This window comes from Schistocerca americana, chromosome 1 (genome assembly GCF_021461395.2).
Source record: "Schistocerca americana isolate TAMUIC-IGC-003095 chromosome 1, iqSchAmer2.1, whole genome shotgun sequence".
Classification (NCBI taxonomy): Eukaryota; Metazoa; Arthropoda; class Insecta; order Orthoptera; family Acrididae; genus Schistocerca; species Schistocerca americana.
The window spans coordinates 1,246,137,933-1,246,154,941 of NC_060119.1; positions in this window are offsets into that span (position 1 = coordinate 1,246,137,933).

A 17,009-nucleotide genomic window follows, 5' to 3' on the forward strand; every position below is an offset into this window, starting at 1 on the left:
TTGATGAACTGTGGTATCGTGTTGAAGCTGCATGGGCAACTGTACCTGTACAAGCCATCTAAGCTCTATTTGACTCAATGCCCAGGCGTATCAAGGCTGTTATTACGGCCGGAGGTGGTTGTTCTGGGTACTGATTTCTCAGGAACTATGCACCCAAATTGCGTGAAAATATAATCACGCGTCAGTTCTAATATAATATATTTGTCCAACGAATACCCTTTTATCATCTGCCTTTCATTTTGATGTAGCAATTTTAATGGCCAGTAGTGTATTTAGTTGAAGTTACGCGTTTAGATTTGACTGATTTATCGTGTAACTTCAGTTTAACGGATTTATTTTAGCACTTTACAGTAACATTAGCCATGGGTTGAACAAGAACGTGATAGCCGGTGCGTTAAATCATCTCATCTGTTACACGGCAGCTCTGTCAAATCACTGGTAAATGTCCAGGCCCTTGACTGCAAAAATTACGGAGCGCTTAAATCTCACGCTTTCTTCCTCAATCTGAAACAGGTCAATCTCCTTCCAGATCTTGTAGCTCGGCACGTCTTATATCTCCCAGACAAGGTGGTGCAAAAAAAAAAAAAAAAAAAAAAAAAAAAAAAAAAAAAAAAAAAAAAAAAAAAAAAACCCTCTCACATTTTTGAAGATATGAGACGGGGGAAACGAAAGAAAAAAAATTAAGAACATAGCTAGTGATGAGCTTACCAGAGTCGTGTAGTATATAATAGGCAACAGCATGCTTATCTTCTTCTTCAGAGACGGTGCCCAATGCATGTCTGCCACAGTCTGCCGACCTTCGTTGAAAGCCTTTACCCAACGTGCCACTGTTCCGTACGGCAATGTCGATTCCCCACACGCCTCTTGAAGACCTTTATGACACTATCGTGCTGTACGAACCCTGGCCAATTCAGTCTTGATCCAACTCCTTTGTTCCTGTTTCGAAATCGTAACGTTAGACCGCTCGCTCACAAGTGACTGTGTTTCCCTCGATTGTGCGCAAGCCGGTGACGTGGGACGGGCGAGTCCATTTGTTCGCAGGTGAGGCAGGTATGTCAACAACGTGTGCTATCAGCGACAGTAGTAGATTCCGTTGCATTGTGTCTCCACAGCAATGCTGCCACTATTTAAGTTCCAAGCTACGTACATACCTTAACAAACGACTGCGCTGATCCCACAGGTACACAAAACGTATCAGAACACTGTTGCAGAAACAATGAATCAAGCATGCCAAATTTAAAAGAACGCAAAATCCCAAAAATTGGTGATCTTTTGCAGAAGCTCGAAATTTAGCGCCGACCTCAGTGGCAGATGGTTATAACAGCTTCCACCGCTAAACTTTGTCTCAAAACCTGGCAGAAAATCCAAAGAGATTCTCGTAGTGCTTAAAGTAAGCTAGTGGCAAGACACAATCAATGCCTTCTCTGCACAATAGCAATGGAAATACTATCGATGACAGTGTTGTTAAATCAGAATTACTAAACATAGCCTTCTGAAATTCTTTCACCAAAGAAGACGAAGTAAATATTCCAGAATTCGAATCAAGAGCAGTTTACAACATGAGTGACTTAGAAGTATACATCCTAGAATATAGAGCGTGACTTAGAAGTATACATCCTAGAATATAGAGCAGTGAAGCAACTTAAATCACTTAACAAAAACAAGTCTTCCCGTCCAGACTGTATATCACTTTTGTTCCTTTCAGTGTATGCTGATGCAATAGCTCCATACTTAAAAATCATATTCAACCGCTCACTCGTCGAAAGATCCGTATGCAAAGACTGGAAAGTTGCACAGGTCACACCATTATTCAAGAATGGCAATAGAAGTAATCCACTAAACTGCAGGCGCATGTCATTATCGTCGATATGCAGCAGGATTTTGGAACATATGTTGTGCTCGAACATTATGAATTAAATTTAAGAGAACGGTCTGTTGACAGTCTACACAGATTTAGGCAACATCACGCTTCTGACACTGTGCCTCACAAGCGGCTTTTATGATATTGCGTGCTTGTAGAAAATCGTCTCAGTTGTGAGACTGGATTCGTGAGTTCCTGTCAGAGAGGTCACAGTACGTCATCGAGCAAAACAGAAGTGATTTCTGGCGTTCCCCAAGGTAGTGTTAAAGGCCCTCTGCTGTTCTGTATCAACACAAACGATTTAGGAGACAAAATGAGCAGCCGTCTTAGGTTGTCAGCGGATGATACTGTCGTTTATCGTCTAGTAGGTCATCAGGAAATCAAAACAAATTGCAAAACGATTTAGAAAAGAGGTTTGTATCGTGGGAAATTTGGCAATTAATCCTTAGTAATAAAAAGTGTGATGTAATCCAAATGAGTGCTAAAAGGAATCCGTTAAATGGGGCTACAGGAAAAATCGATGAAATATGAAGCCCGTAAATTCAACCAAATAGCTAGGAATTACTTTTACGAACAACATAAATTGGAAAGAACACACAGCAAATGATCTGGGGAAGGAGAACGGACGACTACGATTTATTGGCAGAACGCTTAGAAGATGCAGAAGATCTTCCGCCTTTAGAGTACTGCTGCACGGTGTGATATCCTTACCCGATTGGACTTAGGGAGAACATAGAGAAAGTTCAAAGAAGAGCTGCGCTTTTGTAGTATCGAGAAATAGGGGAGACAGTGTCTCTGACATGTTACAGGATTGGGAGTGGACATCATTAAAACAAATCCGTTTGTGGGGTTGCGGCGGGATCTCCTTAAGGAATTTCAATCATCACATTTCTCCTCATAATGCGAAACTATTTTGGTGACGTCGACCTACGTGGGAAAAAACAATCATCCTAACAAAATAAGGGAACTCGACCTCCCATGGAAACATACAGGTTTTCGTTTCTTCCCCGTGCTGTTCGTGATTGGAACAATAGAGAATTATTGTGAAGGTGGTTCGTTGGACCCACTGCTAGACACTTACACCATGTGATGAAACGTATCCGGACACCTGACTGAAAATGATTGACAAGTTCGTGGCGCCCTCCATCGGTAATGCTGGAGTTCAATATGGAGTTGGGCAACCCTCAAACCCTCAGCCTTGATGACAGCTTCCACTCTCCCAGGCATACGTTCAATCAGTTGCTGGAAGGTTTCTTGGAGAGTGGCAGCCCATTCTTGACGGAATTCTACACTGAGGAGAGGTATCGATGTCGATCGGTGAGGCCTGGCACGAAGTCGACGTTCTAAAACACCCAAAAGCTGTTCTATAGGATTCAGGTCAGGACTCTGTGCAGGCCAGTCCATTACAGGGGTGTTATTGTCGCGTAACCACTGCGCCACAGGCAATGCTCGATCGTGTTGAAAGATGCAATCGCCATCCCCGAATTGCTCTTCAAAATTGGGAAGCAAGAAGGTGTTTAAAACAGCAATGTAGGCCTGTGTTGTGATAGTGCCACGCAAAACAAGAGGGGATGCAAGACCCTTCCATGAAAAACACGACCACACAATAACACCACTGCCTCCGAATTTTACTGTTGGCACTACACACGCTGGCAGATGAGGTTCAACGGGCAGTTTCCATACTCACCCCCTGCCATCGGATCGCCACATTGTGTGCCGTGATTCGTCACTCCACACAACATTTTTCCACGTGTGGCTTATAAGCAGCCGCACGGTCATGAAATCCACGTTTTCTCACCTCCCGCCTCATTGTCATAGTACTTGCAGTGGGTCCTGACGCAGTTTGGAATTTCTGTGTGATGGTCTGGATAGATGTCTGCCTACCCTTTTGTGCTGTACGCGCCCCTTCACGTTTTCACCTCACTATCACACCGGAAACAGTGGACCTAGAAATGTTTAGGAGTTTATAACTCTTACATACAGACGTATGACACAAGTGACACCCAATCACCTGACCACGTTCGAAGTCCGTGAGTTCCGCGGAGCGCCCCATTCTGCTCTCTCACGATGTCTAATGACTACTGAGGTCGCTGATGTGGTGTACCTGGCAGTATGTGGCAGCACAATGCACCTTATATGAAAAACGTATATTTTTGGTGGTGTTCGGATACTTTTGATGACGTAGTGTAAGTGTAATTTTCAGAGTATGCATGAAGATGTAGATGTGTTTTACTACAATTGTCCAAATTAATCTGAACTGATACGTAGACTCATTCATTGTTTAGCCACGTGTACATCATTGTGGAGAATGTAACGCTGCATGCATCCGTATGAATACTTGTCATCTATATAGTACATATCACTGTCACAGATTTAGAGTTAGGTATACATGGTTAGGTTTCGTTCATATAAAGGTCCTCATTTTCTGCCTTTCCCGCACGTGTACACACACAAGCACACATCCCCCCCCCCCCCCCCCGCCCCCCATACACACACACAATCATAGTTTTTTAATGTTTACATCAAATATTCTAGTATTGTTACAATTTCAGTGATACATATGATATTTAGCAAGTTCTTGACCTCATTGTACAAATGTGATGTGTTCCTCGCCATTACACATCTATTTGCTATTTGTTAACGATAGTGCGATGATAACCTTGTCGGATGAAAACCGATTACTTGAGTAAACTAGTACTGAAGAGCATTCACATACCTCTGCTTTTCATTTACGAATCCCCCGACACACTTACCTACAGAAATTTAAATACTGCATCCAGAAAACTGAAAATGTTTCTCAGTTAAAAATATTGGCCAAAATTTTATCATTAATGCAGTTCTCTCAATGCATAACCAACGATTTAAGCGTTATTTCTACATTTCAGCCAAACTGACTTATCCTATAAATTACAAAACAGCTTTTTCAGTTTCATTACCAAATCCTGTGAAACGTTACCTCCTGGATGAAGTATTTCATAAACTTCGTACTGTTGAAGGGTTTACAGCAGAATGAAAAGAATAACTGCATGCAAAATTTAAAATTTTCCTGAGTGCGGTCGACTGTAGATTCTTAATACTAGCAAACAACATGTAGCATTTTTTTACTTCTTTTACCTTCAGCAATATCATTGAAGTATTTTTGGTTCATGCGTCTTCATGTTCTCTCGTACGATATTTTTCTTTTTTAAACAGACCTTAAATACTGCAACGGTGGACGATCGAGAATTTTTGTGTTTTAGGAAAACTCGTGAAGATCTTGGAAATAAGTGGAAATTCTCAAAGTCTGCGTCCATTTTGATAAGCTGTACACGATAATGTAATTAACAATAGTTTTCGGCCATCTTCACAAATATCAGCAGGGTGGTACGTCTAATACAGAAAATGTTGATGTCGGTGATACCTTCACAGATTATTTCATTCGGGCTAATTGCAACATGCAGCCAAAGAATGTAGCCGAATGTAATGGAAACGATCACATTTCATGGCATCTAAGCGTGTCACCGTTACTATAATTGCCACATGGAGTTAAAGCGGCGAAATTAAATTGACGAGGGGGATGGACACAAATGGTTCTGTGACATGCAGAGGGAAAGCATCGCTAATGGCACAAGCGCGAGTAGTCATCCGAGTAAACGCCGCACGTAATCAAAACGCTATTTAGACTGCGAGGGGACGAGAAATAAAGAGTCAGGAAGTGAGTGAATTACAAAGACAACTGGCCTGACATACGAGGCGGATCTGTTTAGCTTGGGTTGCTGGAACACCAGCAAGCGAGGGAACTCTGCGGGTGGCGAGAAGTGAATTCATTCCATCCAGTGATCTCTGCTGTTCTCGTTCACTTCTTAAATCAACAGAAAAGCACTCTCCCATCACGCCTACTCGTCTGGAAAATCGTTATGTGAGTCTAAATATGCCACACTTGCGTGAAGTCTTATACATGTGTACAGTGCATGAAATACAGAAAAACTACTGAACATGACATTTGGAAAGGGCAAAGTATTTGTTACACAACTGGAAATTGTTGCCTTTAGTTCAGAAAGCAACTGATACGAGATGCAGATATTTTAAATAAAATTACTTCATTTTACTTTTTCCTCATGTCCCTTCAACTGTTCGAACTTTCTTGTATATTTAAGTTTCCTACTTTAAAATATTTTATAAGATTTTTGATGAAGTTTCCTGGGTACAGAATCGAAGGTTTCTCACAATCCGTGTCTTTTTGCAGCTTTCTGAGGTACAGAGTTAGTAAGTTCTAATAACGACTGCAGCTTCGGAGATGATCCATAAAAGATAATGTGACAAAACATTTTCAGGCACTTGTTTACAACTGTCTTAGGCAGTATCACTGCGGAAGTCGAAACTGAAGCGAAACAAAAGGTTTGAGAAGTGGTGCTATGGAAGGATGTTCAAAATTATGGGGAGTTATAATATAAGGAGTGAAGAAGTTCCCCATGGCATCGGCGAAGGAAGGAATATATGGGAAACTTTTACAAGAAGAGGGGACAGGATGATAGGACATATATTACCTCACTGAATAACTTCCATGGTACTATAGGGAGCTGATGTGGCCAAAAACTGTAGCGGAAGACAGACATTAGAATACAGCTAACAAATAATTGAGACTTAGGGTGGAGGTGCTACTCTGACATGAAGTGGTTGCCACAAGAGAGGTATTGTAGCATTTAACCTATCAGAATATGCCTCTAAAAAAACTAACACGGGAATTGAACAGTATAGTTACTTAGAAATTATATGGATTTTTAAACATCTTAGAAAATAACTGGATTTTTAAACAGGCTAAAACAGAATGAATGACAGAGACAAATACAAAGATAGACAGAAACATGGTGTACGCATTCGTCTGTGGGTGTCCATGTGGGTTACAAATTTGGGTAAATTATAGTTGAATGAGCACAAGATATCCCGCGGTTAATTGCGGAGGGAAGAGAATGTAGTTGCAGTGCTGCACTATTAAGTTATTTATTGTAGACGAAGAAAGTGATTCTGAGGAGTCGTCAGAGCAGAATGTGACACACCTCTGAAAGATATGAGCTCATTGAAATCAACAGATGTCGACTGTATATTTAGAAGGTACCGCAGTCTCTGGGAAGCACATAGTGTGGAAGGTTGTCTCTATGAGTAACTTATCAGATTTCCAAGAAATAACAATCACATTACTGAAGAAGACGTGACAGTATAAAAATAAGTACACAAGGAAATGAGGGAACATCCGCTGCTGGAGGAATGTTAGTTTAGTTTCAGGAAAGCAACAAGTGTACTGAGAAATGAGGATACGTTTCTTACAAATACAAGTTTCAAGAAACCTTCTGACAACGTAATCTGGAACAAAATGGTCTGAATTCTGAGTGTCGTTAAAATATTAAGATTAACGAAAAATATACATTACCAACAAAAAAAGTCTGTGTAATGAATGAAGACGCCAAAGAAAGACAAATTCGTCTTCATTTAAGTATAAATCAGCATGCATCTTATCAGCAAGGAATATTAACCTGCGTCTGCGAAGCAGTGTGAAGCAGTGTGAAGCAGTGGAATGAAACTGAAAACAGACGAAACTATTCTGACCGAACACAATAAGACTTATACGACTTATCATTGGAAATGGCCGTTATACTTGTCAGGGAATTCGAGTAACTTAAATAAACCTAAAGCGAATATTATGTTGAGTAGTAGAATGGTGAACCTCACCTGGGTTAATATCAAAACTGGATTTGATGAAGTAGATGACTGATCCAAAGATGATATGAGAAGTACATAGCGCAAGCAAGGAAAGTGTTTAGAGAGCGCTGTTGGTACAAGACATTAACATGGAAATGAGGAAGAAATTTTCAAAAATTGGCGTCTGAAATAAAGTATTACCTAGAGGTGAAGAGTGTTCCTCAAAAGTCGTTGTAATACGAAACTGGAGGAATTTGAGATGTTGTTCCCTAACTGAATGGCAAAAATTAGCTACATGAGATACGAAATGAAGAGGAGCTAAGAAGAGCGAGCGTGGTTTCCTGTGGAGAGCTTCAGCTGAAGATGTTTATGAATCACACTGTCATCGCTGGATTAGTTAAGCTTTTGTAAGTATTACGTGTCAGAAGACAATGCATGGAACAGGCAGCGGGAAGACCGTGCCAAAAAATATAACATTCTGCTACATATTTTCTTTTATTCCCTGATGTGTTAACAAAAAAAGAAACTGTCGCAAATTAGACATTCTTCAATAAACCACACTTTAAGAGCCGGCCGGAGTGGCCGAGCGGTTCTAGGCACTTCAGTTTGGAACAGCGCGACCGCTACGGTAGCAGGTTCGAATCCTGCCTCGAGCATGGATGTGTGCGATGTCCTTAGGTTAGTTACGTTTAAGTAGCGATAATTTCTAAGGGACTGATGACCTCAGAAGTTAAGTCCCATAGTGCTCAGAGCCATTTGAACCATTTGGAATGATCTATTGATACGTAATCAGCATGGTTTCAGAAAACATCGTTCTTGTGCAACGCAGCTGGCTCTTTATTCGCACGAAGTAAAGGCCGCTATCGACAGGGGATCTCAAGTTGATTCCGTATTTCTAGATTTCCGGAAAGCTTTTGACATCGTTCCCCACAAGCGACTTCTAATCAAGCTGCGGGCCTGTGGGGTATCGTCTCAGTTATGCGACTGGATTCGTGATTTCCTGTCGGGAAGGTCGCAGTTCGTAGTAATAGACCGCAAATCATCGAGTAAGACTGAAGTGATATCAGGTGTTCCCCAGGGAAGCGTCCTGGGACCTCTGCTGTTCCTGATCTATATAAATGACCTGGGTGACAATCTGAGCAGTTCTCTTAGGTTGTTCGCAGATGATGCTGTAATTTACCGTCTAGTAAGGTCATCCGAAGACCAGTATCAGTTGCAAAGCGATTTAGAAAAGATTGCTGTATGGTGTGGCAGGTGGCAGTTGACGCTAAATAACGAAAAGTGTGAGGTGATCCACACGAGTTCCAAAAGAAATCCGTTGGAATTCGATTACTGGATAAATAGTACAATTCTCAAGGCTGTCAATTCAACTAAGTACCTGGGTGTTAAAATTACGAAATAACTTCAGCTGGAAAGACCACATAGATAACGTTGTGGGGAAGGCTAGCCAAAGGTTGCGTATCATTGGCAGGACACTTACAAGATGCAACAAGTGCACTAAAGAGACATCTTACACTACACTCGTTCGTCCTCTGTTAGAATATTGCTGCGCGGTGTGGGATCCTTACCAGGTCGGATTGACGGAGGACATCGAAAGAGTGCAAAAAAAGGGCAGCTCGTTTTGTATTATCACGTAATAGGGGAGAGAGTGTGGCAGATATGATACGCGAGTTGGGATGGAAGTCATTAAAGCAAAGACGTTTTTCGTCGCGGCGAGATCTATTTACGAAATTTCAGTCACAACTTTCTCTTCCAAATGCGAAAATATTTTGTTGAGTCCAACCTACATAGGTAGGAATGATCATCAAAATAAAATAAGAGAAATCGGAGCTCGAACAGAAAGGTTTAGATGTTCGTTTTTCCCGCGCGCTATTCGGAAATGGAATGATAGGGAGATAGTATGATTGTGGTTACATGAACCCTTTGCCAAGCACTTGAATGTGAATTGCAGAGTAATCATGTAGATGTAGATGTAGATGTAGATCTGGAAAGGCTACCTGTCGCCGTTCAATGGACGTCCAGTTGCGGCACTGGAGTGCAAATTCCAGCCCTCGTCGCCGTTGAACAGGAGTCAGCATGGGTGAGTGAACCAGGCGCCTTTTGCAGAGGCCCATATGCACCAACGTTTTCTGGACAGTTGTTAGGAAGGCACTTCTTTTAGCCCCTTGCTCCTTGGTTCATTTCGGCCGTTAGTTACTCAACAGTTGTACATCACCCCTGTCATCTGTGACCCGAAGTGTATAACATATGTCTTGGTGCCGGTTTCGGATAGCGCCGTTTCCTCATGCACGGTATACTTTAAGCACGGCGGCACGCGAACAGATTAAGAACTTTCCCGTTTCGGAAACGGTTCTAATCTTGGCCCGAAATCCAATGATCTTGCCATTTGAACATCAGATACATCGAAACTTCCTGTCAGGTTAAAACTGTGTGCCGGACCGAGACTCAAAATCGGGATCTTTGCCTTTCGCGGGCAAGTGCTCTATCAACTGAGCTACCCAAGCACGACACACGCCCCGTCCTCACAGATTTATATTCTGCCACTATCTCGTCTCCTACCTTCTGAACTTTAAAGAAGCTCTCCTGCGAACCTTGCAGAACTAGCACTCCTAGCTGTGAGGATGGGACATGAGTCGTGCTTGGGTAGCTCAGTTGGTAGAGCACTTGCCTTTGCTTGCGAAAGGCGATGGTCCCGAGTTCGAGTCTCGGTCCAGCACACAGTTTTAATCTGCCAGGAAGTTTCATATCAGCGCACACTCCGCTGCAGAGTGAAAATCTCATTCTGGAAATATCCCCCAGGCTGTGGCTAAGCCATGTCTCCCCAATATCCTTTCTTTCATGTGTGCTAGTTCCGCAAGGTTCGCAGGAGAGCTTCTGTAAAGCTCGGAAGGTAGGTGACGAGATACTGGCAGAATATAAAGCTGTGAGGACGGGGCGTGAGTCGTGCTTGGGTAGCTCAGTTGGTAGAGCACTTGCCCGCGAAAGGCAAAGTTCCCGAGTTCGAGTCTCGGTCCAGCACACAGTTTTAATCTGCCAGGAAGTTTCATATCAGCGCACACTCCGCTGCAGAGTGAAAATCTCATTCTGGAAACATCCCCCAGGCTGTGGCTAAGCCATGTCTCCCCAATATCCTTTCTTTCAGGAGTGCTAGTTCCCCAAGGTTCGCAGAAGAGATTCTGTAAAGCTCGGAAGGTAGGAGACGAGATACTGGCAGAATATAAAGCTGTGAGGACGGGGCGTGAGTCGTGCTTGGGTAGCTCAGTTGGTAGAGCACTTGCCCGCGAAAGGCAAAGTTCCCGAGTTCGAGTCTCGGTCCAGCACACAGTTTTAATCTGCCAGGAAGTTTCATATCAGCGCACACTCCGCTGCAGAGTGAAAATCTCATTCTGGAAACATCCCCCAGGCTGTGGCTAAGCCATGTCTCCCCAATATCCTTTCTTTCAGGAGTGCTAGTTCCCCAAGGTTCGCAGGAGAGCTTCTGTAAAGCTCGGAAGGTAGGAGACGAGATACTGGCAGAATATAAAGCTGTGAGGACGGGGCGTGAGTCGTGCTTGGGTAGCTCAGTTGGTAGAGCACTTGCCCGCGAAAGGCAAAGGTCCCAAGTTTGAGTCTAGGTCCAGCACACAGTTTTAATCTGCCAGGAAGTTTCATATCAGCGCACACTCCGCTGCAGAGTGAAAATCTCATTCTGGAAACATCCCCCAGGCTGTGGCTAAGCCATGTCTCCCCAATATCCTTTCTTTCAGGAGTGCTAGTTCCCCAAGGTTCGCAGGAGAGCTTCTGTAAAGCTCGGAAGGTAGGAGACGAGATACTGGCAGAATATAAAGCTGTGAGGACGGGGCGTGAGTCGTGCTTGGGTAGCTCAGTTGGTAGAGCACTTGCCCGCGAAAGGCAAAGGTCCCGAGTTTGAGTCTAGGTCCAGCACACAGTTTTAATCTGCCAGGAAGTTTCATATCAGCACACACTCCGCTGCAGAGTGAAAATCTCATTCTGGATCAAATACATAGCTCCGTTTGTGCGGTTCTAGGCGTTGCAGTCTGGAACCGCGCGACCGCTACGGTCGCAGGTTCGAATCCTGCCTCGGGCATGGATGTGTGTGATGCCCTTAGGTTAGTTGGGTTTAACTAGTTCTACGTTCTAGGGGACTAATGACCTCAGAAGTAAGTCCCATAGTGCTCAGAGCCATTTGAACCATAGCTCCGTTTCCGCATTCTTGGCCGTGAGACGCTTTACATACCCTCCACTGCTAGTGCTGCCATCTGACGGCTGTGAATGGTTATTATATCTTGACATCTAACGTAGACGGTGATCACATTAATGCGGGATGTAGTTCGGAATCCTATATTGGCTATAAAGGCAACGAGCAGACCTGACCTATTTGAGGACGTTCACGTTCGAATTGGTAACAGTGACCACGAAGCAGTTGCAACCACAATGATTACAGGGTTACTGTGGGCAACTAAAACAAGTACAAAGATTTATACGTTTAGCAAACTAGATAAAGAGTGTAGTGTCGTACCTCAATAAAGCAGGTTTTTGGTGGATGATACTCTTGCATACAGAGAAGTCACAAGTATACATAACTGACATGAAATGGAAGATGTATACAGGATCGAAGTTTGGCTCAAAAATTGGCAGTTGACACTCAACACACACAAGTGTAAGGTACTGCGCACAAAGAGGGCGAAGAATCTATTAGTGTGTGATTACAGAAATGTAGAACAATCACTGTAAACAGTCACATCCTTTAAACTTCTGGGAGTGTGCCTAAGGAGCCATTTAAATGGTAACTGAGACATGAAACTAGTCACAGTAATGCAGATTCCAACAAATTCACTGAAAGAATGCTTGGGCAATGCAGTAAATCAACAAAGCAGGCATCTTACGAATTCCTCGTTCGACCAGTACATGAATGTTGATAATGATGAGACCTGTACTATTATAGATCTGATTTATAGAAGGAAACATAGAAGATCCATAGAGGAGCAACTCGGTTTGTTAAAGGTTTATTACGCAAGCGTTAAAGCGTCGCAATGATGATCATGTAACTTTAGTGGCAACCGATACAATATGGGCGTTGTACTCACTTGGGGGCGCACGAACAATCGTTCTTAGAGAGGACGAATGGGTGGGAATTTACAGTGGTACACAATTCTCCGTCAGACACAGTAACTTGGCGTATGGGGTGTAGATGTAGATGTAGAAGAGCACGACAGGAGAGTCTAGAGCAACGATTGGTGACGTTTAGAAACGTACTTGACCAAGACCTGGATACATATGTCCTAGTAGAATTGTACATGGTTGGAGGCGCCCTTCATGATACACAGTCACTGTGAAGTAGCGCCTACAGACTACTGAACAGTAGTTGAATTACACATCATAGGGCTGTGGGCAGAGAAAAGCTGAGTGAAACGTGTTAATTGTAAAAAGGTTTGTACGTGGAGACTTCAATGATCATCGTAGCATAATCTTACCGAAAGACCTCTCAAAACACCCAATAAAATTTAGTTCATATGTATGGGCTGTCACGAGCACCAAAATTAGCAGTCTGGCACTTGGGTTTAAACAATTTAAACTGTGGGTGAGAAAAAGTTTACAGATAGACTGAACTCGGATTAATAATGTTTCTTTACAATATAAAGTAATGCCTCAGTTTAATTCTCGCTAAATTGAAAACATGAATGATATAATGTCAGTGGAATTGAGAAACAGTTGAAAACAATAAAATTGAACAAATCTCAAGGTCCCAATAAAATTTCCATGAGATTCTACACAGAATTTGAAAATGAATTTGTCCGTCTTTCAACCATTAGACAGCGTGAATCTCTCTAACAAGAACTGTGGCCAGTAGTACATGGCCAGCATTGGAAACAACGCGCAGTTTGCACCCATCTACAAGAACTGTAGGTGAAAGGACTCACTATCTCTGACATACATTTGTTTTGGAATCTTAGAACGCATTCTGAGCTCAGTCGCAACGCAATACATCTCACACACAGATCTCCTCAACGGTAACCGGCAAGGACTTCGTAAACATTGGTCATACCAAGCCCGAATTGCGATTTTCTAATAGGATATCACGACAGTAATGGGTCAAGGCAGTTGCAGTTATTAACAAAGGTACAATTATTTGTGATATCAAACAAAATTTATTACTGGGTTGATGATTTCTTGTTTGGTAGTTCGCAGCATATTATCTTGGATGTAGCGTCTTCGACAGATGACAGGCGTGCCACAGGGAAGGGTAGTTGGGATTATTATTATTAATGTTTTTCATTAATGACTTTGCAAACAGTATTAAATATAACCTCAAAATTTATCACATGATGCAGTTATCTGTAATGGAATACAGTCTATGAAAAATTCCGCAAATATTCAGTCGGATTTTTATAACCTTTCATCTTGCCAATTTTGGATACTTGCTTTAAAAGTTCATAAATATAAAACCTAGCACCTGAAAAAACGAGAAGAACGTAGTAGTACATGACTACAATGCCTCTGAGTCACAATTAGAATCTGCCAACTCATAGAAACACATGGATTTATCAGTTTGGAGGAGAATTAAATGGAATCGTCACAGTCCACCGTAGGTAAAATAGATGGCAGGCAGTTAGTTGGTAGGATACTGTGAAAATAAATGTTTTTTATTTCACCTACGAAACAGCATCACAGAAATGCTAAAAAGAGCTTCAACGAAAGACGCTTGGAGATAGACATCAACTAAGCTGCGAAAGCCTACATATAAAGTTCCAAGAATCAATATTGAGCAATATAAGGAAACTAGCTGAATAACCCAGTACTGGCCGGTTATTTATTTATTCCAGTCTGTTATCCACCTCCTTAGCCCTCCAAATGGTTGAAATGGCTCTGAGCACTATGGGACTTAACATCTGAGGTGTTCAGTCCCCTAGAACTTAGAACTACTTAAACCTAACTAACCTAAGTACATCACTCACATCCATGCCCGAGGCAGGATTCGAACCTGCGACCGTAGCGCTCGCGCGGTTCCAGACTGAAGCGCCTAGAACCGCTCGGCCACTGCGGCCGGCCCTTATCCCTCCACTCTGACCATCTCCTACTCTTCTTTCTCTCTGTCCACTTTACTTGTCTCTATTCATCACTATCTGCCCATCTTCTGCTCCCACTCTGTCCATCTCTTCATCCCCCCCCCCCCCCCCTGCTGTGTCGTTCGATCCAAACACAGCCAGGACAAAAGCAGCAAAGGCGCAAAGATGCGAGCTGGTGACAGTGCCATAGAGACTCGGCACGTGCGCGCCACGGGCAGCGTTGTGGATGAAGATATCTACTTCTCCCCGGCCACTTGCCGGCCGAGTAGAATCCGCCAATGACCAGACGATAATGGACAGAAGCCTAATCGGAAGATAGAACAGCAGATCTCACCCACTTGGTTACAGATCATCGTCCAGGCTGACTTAGAGAACGTCGTTTAGTGAGCTCTTAGAAGTGAACAGACACTTGTCGTAAATTGCGTTTGCTATGCAAAGACATTTACCTACAATTACCTACACTTAGCCATTGAGAGCCTTTTTGTGGTATATTAAGACTACATGCAGTGCTGCAGACTATTACTCTTCAAATCCCAAAGATAAGTAAACCATTTTAACTCATTTGTGTGGCTTTATTATTAATTTGTAGAATCTTCGTTCTCCTGTTCTCTTACCTGACCTTGGAGTATAGTGCAGCGAAACACGCGCTGTATCGTGTCAGAGATACATAGGCGAGGAAGTGTCCCCGGACTTACCCCAGTTCATTGCTAGTAGCACCATTTCACCTTCACGCCTCTACACGTATATTTAAGTATAAGATTAAAAGTCAAAATTTCCATTTCAAAATTTGTCAACATATACTTCTATGTAATAACGTTTTATAGATCACGTCTTACGGTAATTAAATCAATAGTTCCCATCAAAATTCAGTTTTAAGAAAAAAAATATGTGTTGCTAAATAATAAAGCTAGAAAACCAGAATTTTGTCAGAATTTGCCTACGGAGATCAGACAGAAGTGGTGCAAGTTTCAAGGCAAAAGAATAAAAATTCCAGTCAGAATCCACGTCTTCAAGAAAAATTGAAGGCACTAAATAATGGACTTAGAAATGTAAAAATTTGTTTTCTGCTTCAGTACAACATAAAAATGATAAGCAAGAGGCCACGTCAAGCAAATTCACATTTTTTAGTAATTTAATGAAAACCGCATTTGTAACCAAACTATACCCGTTTCTAGTAGATTAAGTACGCGTAATTTTGATGATAGAAAATCTTGGTTACAGCACATGATAAAAACTACTAAATAACAGAGCTATAAAAAATTTAAGAGTCATATTACTAAAAACAAGATCTATTATAGTTCAGTGGTAACGACCTTCCGTCCGTTCCACTATAAAAATTCTAGAAGGCAAAGTTTTTATTCAGGTGAGATGAAACTTTTGCTGTGCTTTCAATCAACGTACCTGAATGCAGGTAAAAATTAAGATAATTCTAAATTAATTCATAACTTTGTTATTAATGTTTATGTGTCCGAGAAAGCGATCGTTCAGAGGCTGTTGCCTGAGCATAAGGCAGATGATAACAGATGTTCCGTCGGTACATATATAAATACAGCCCGAGAGGCAGGAGGAAGGTTAACTTCACACTCAGCCACTGTAAGATCCGCGTCTGTTAAACTTCGGATTGCGCTCTGCCTCAGATGACGTCAGGGACGGACTGTGACAAATCGCGTATTTTCTGTAATAACTTATAGTGAACTCGCGTGGACTGTACACCATCCTGGATCGCTGAGATTTCCCTAAAGCAACTGTTGCTGTGGCCATCCGGGATAATTACAAATCCGCTTGGCAAGCAGTGATTTATTTCTACTTTCGTGGTGGCGAGCATTTATTGCGAACACTTATTTGAGTATTAACAGTCAGGGCGAAGGACTATTTGGTAGGAACGTACCATAGATGTCGACTCTGAACTGATTATAGTGATGTTGAAGATTGAGAGATTTACTGTCAATTGAACATAGTGACTTTCAAAGTGTTGTGCGTGAGATACCTTACTCAATATATGTTTGAACTAGAAATTTATACTTTCATTTATGAAAATGGCTCTGAGCACTATGGGACTTAACTTCTAAGGTCATCAGTCCCCTAGAACTTAGAACTACTTAAACCTAACTAACCTACGGACATCACACAAATCCACGCCCTAGGCAGGATTCAAACCTGCGACCGTAGCGGTCGCGCCGTTCGAGACTGTAGCGTCTAGAACCGCTCGGCCACCCCGGCCGGCTTTCATTTATAATGGTAGTCGTGATCCCGCTAATTAGAAAGAGAATAGAAACATTTCGTTCAGTGGTCTGGACCAAAATGTGGCCGTGCAAACTACAAACTAAGGTCAGTATGTTCTCCATCGCTTTCTGGCTGACCACAAAATTGGTTGCCAGGCTCGCGTGAGAAAGACTGCGAACAAA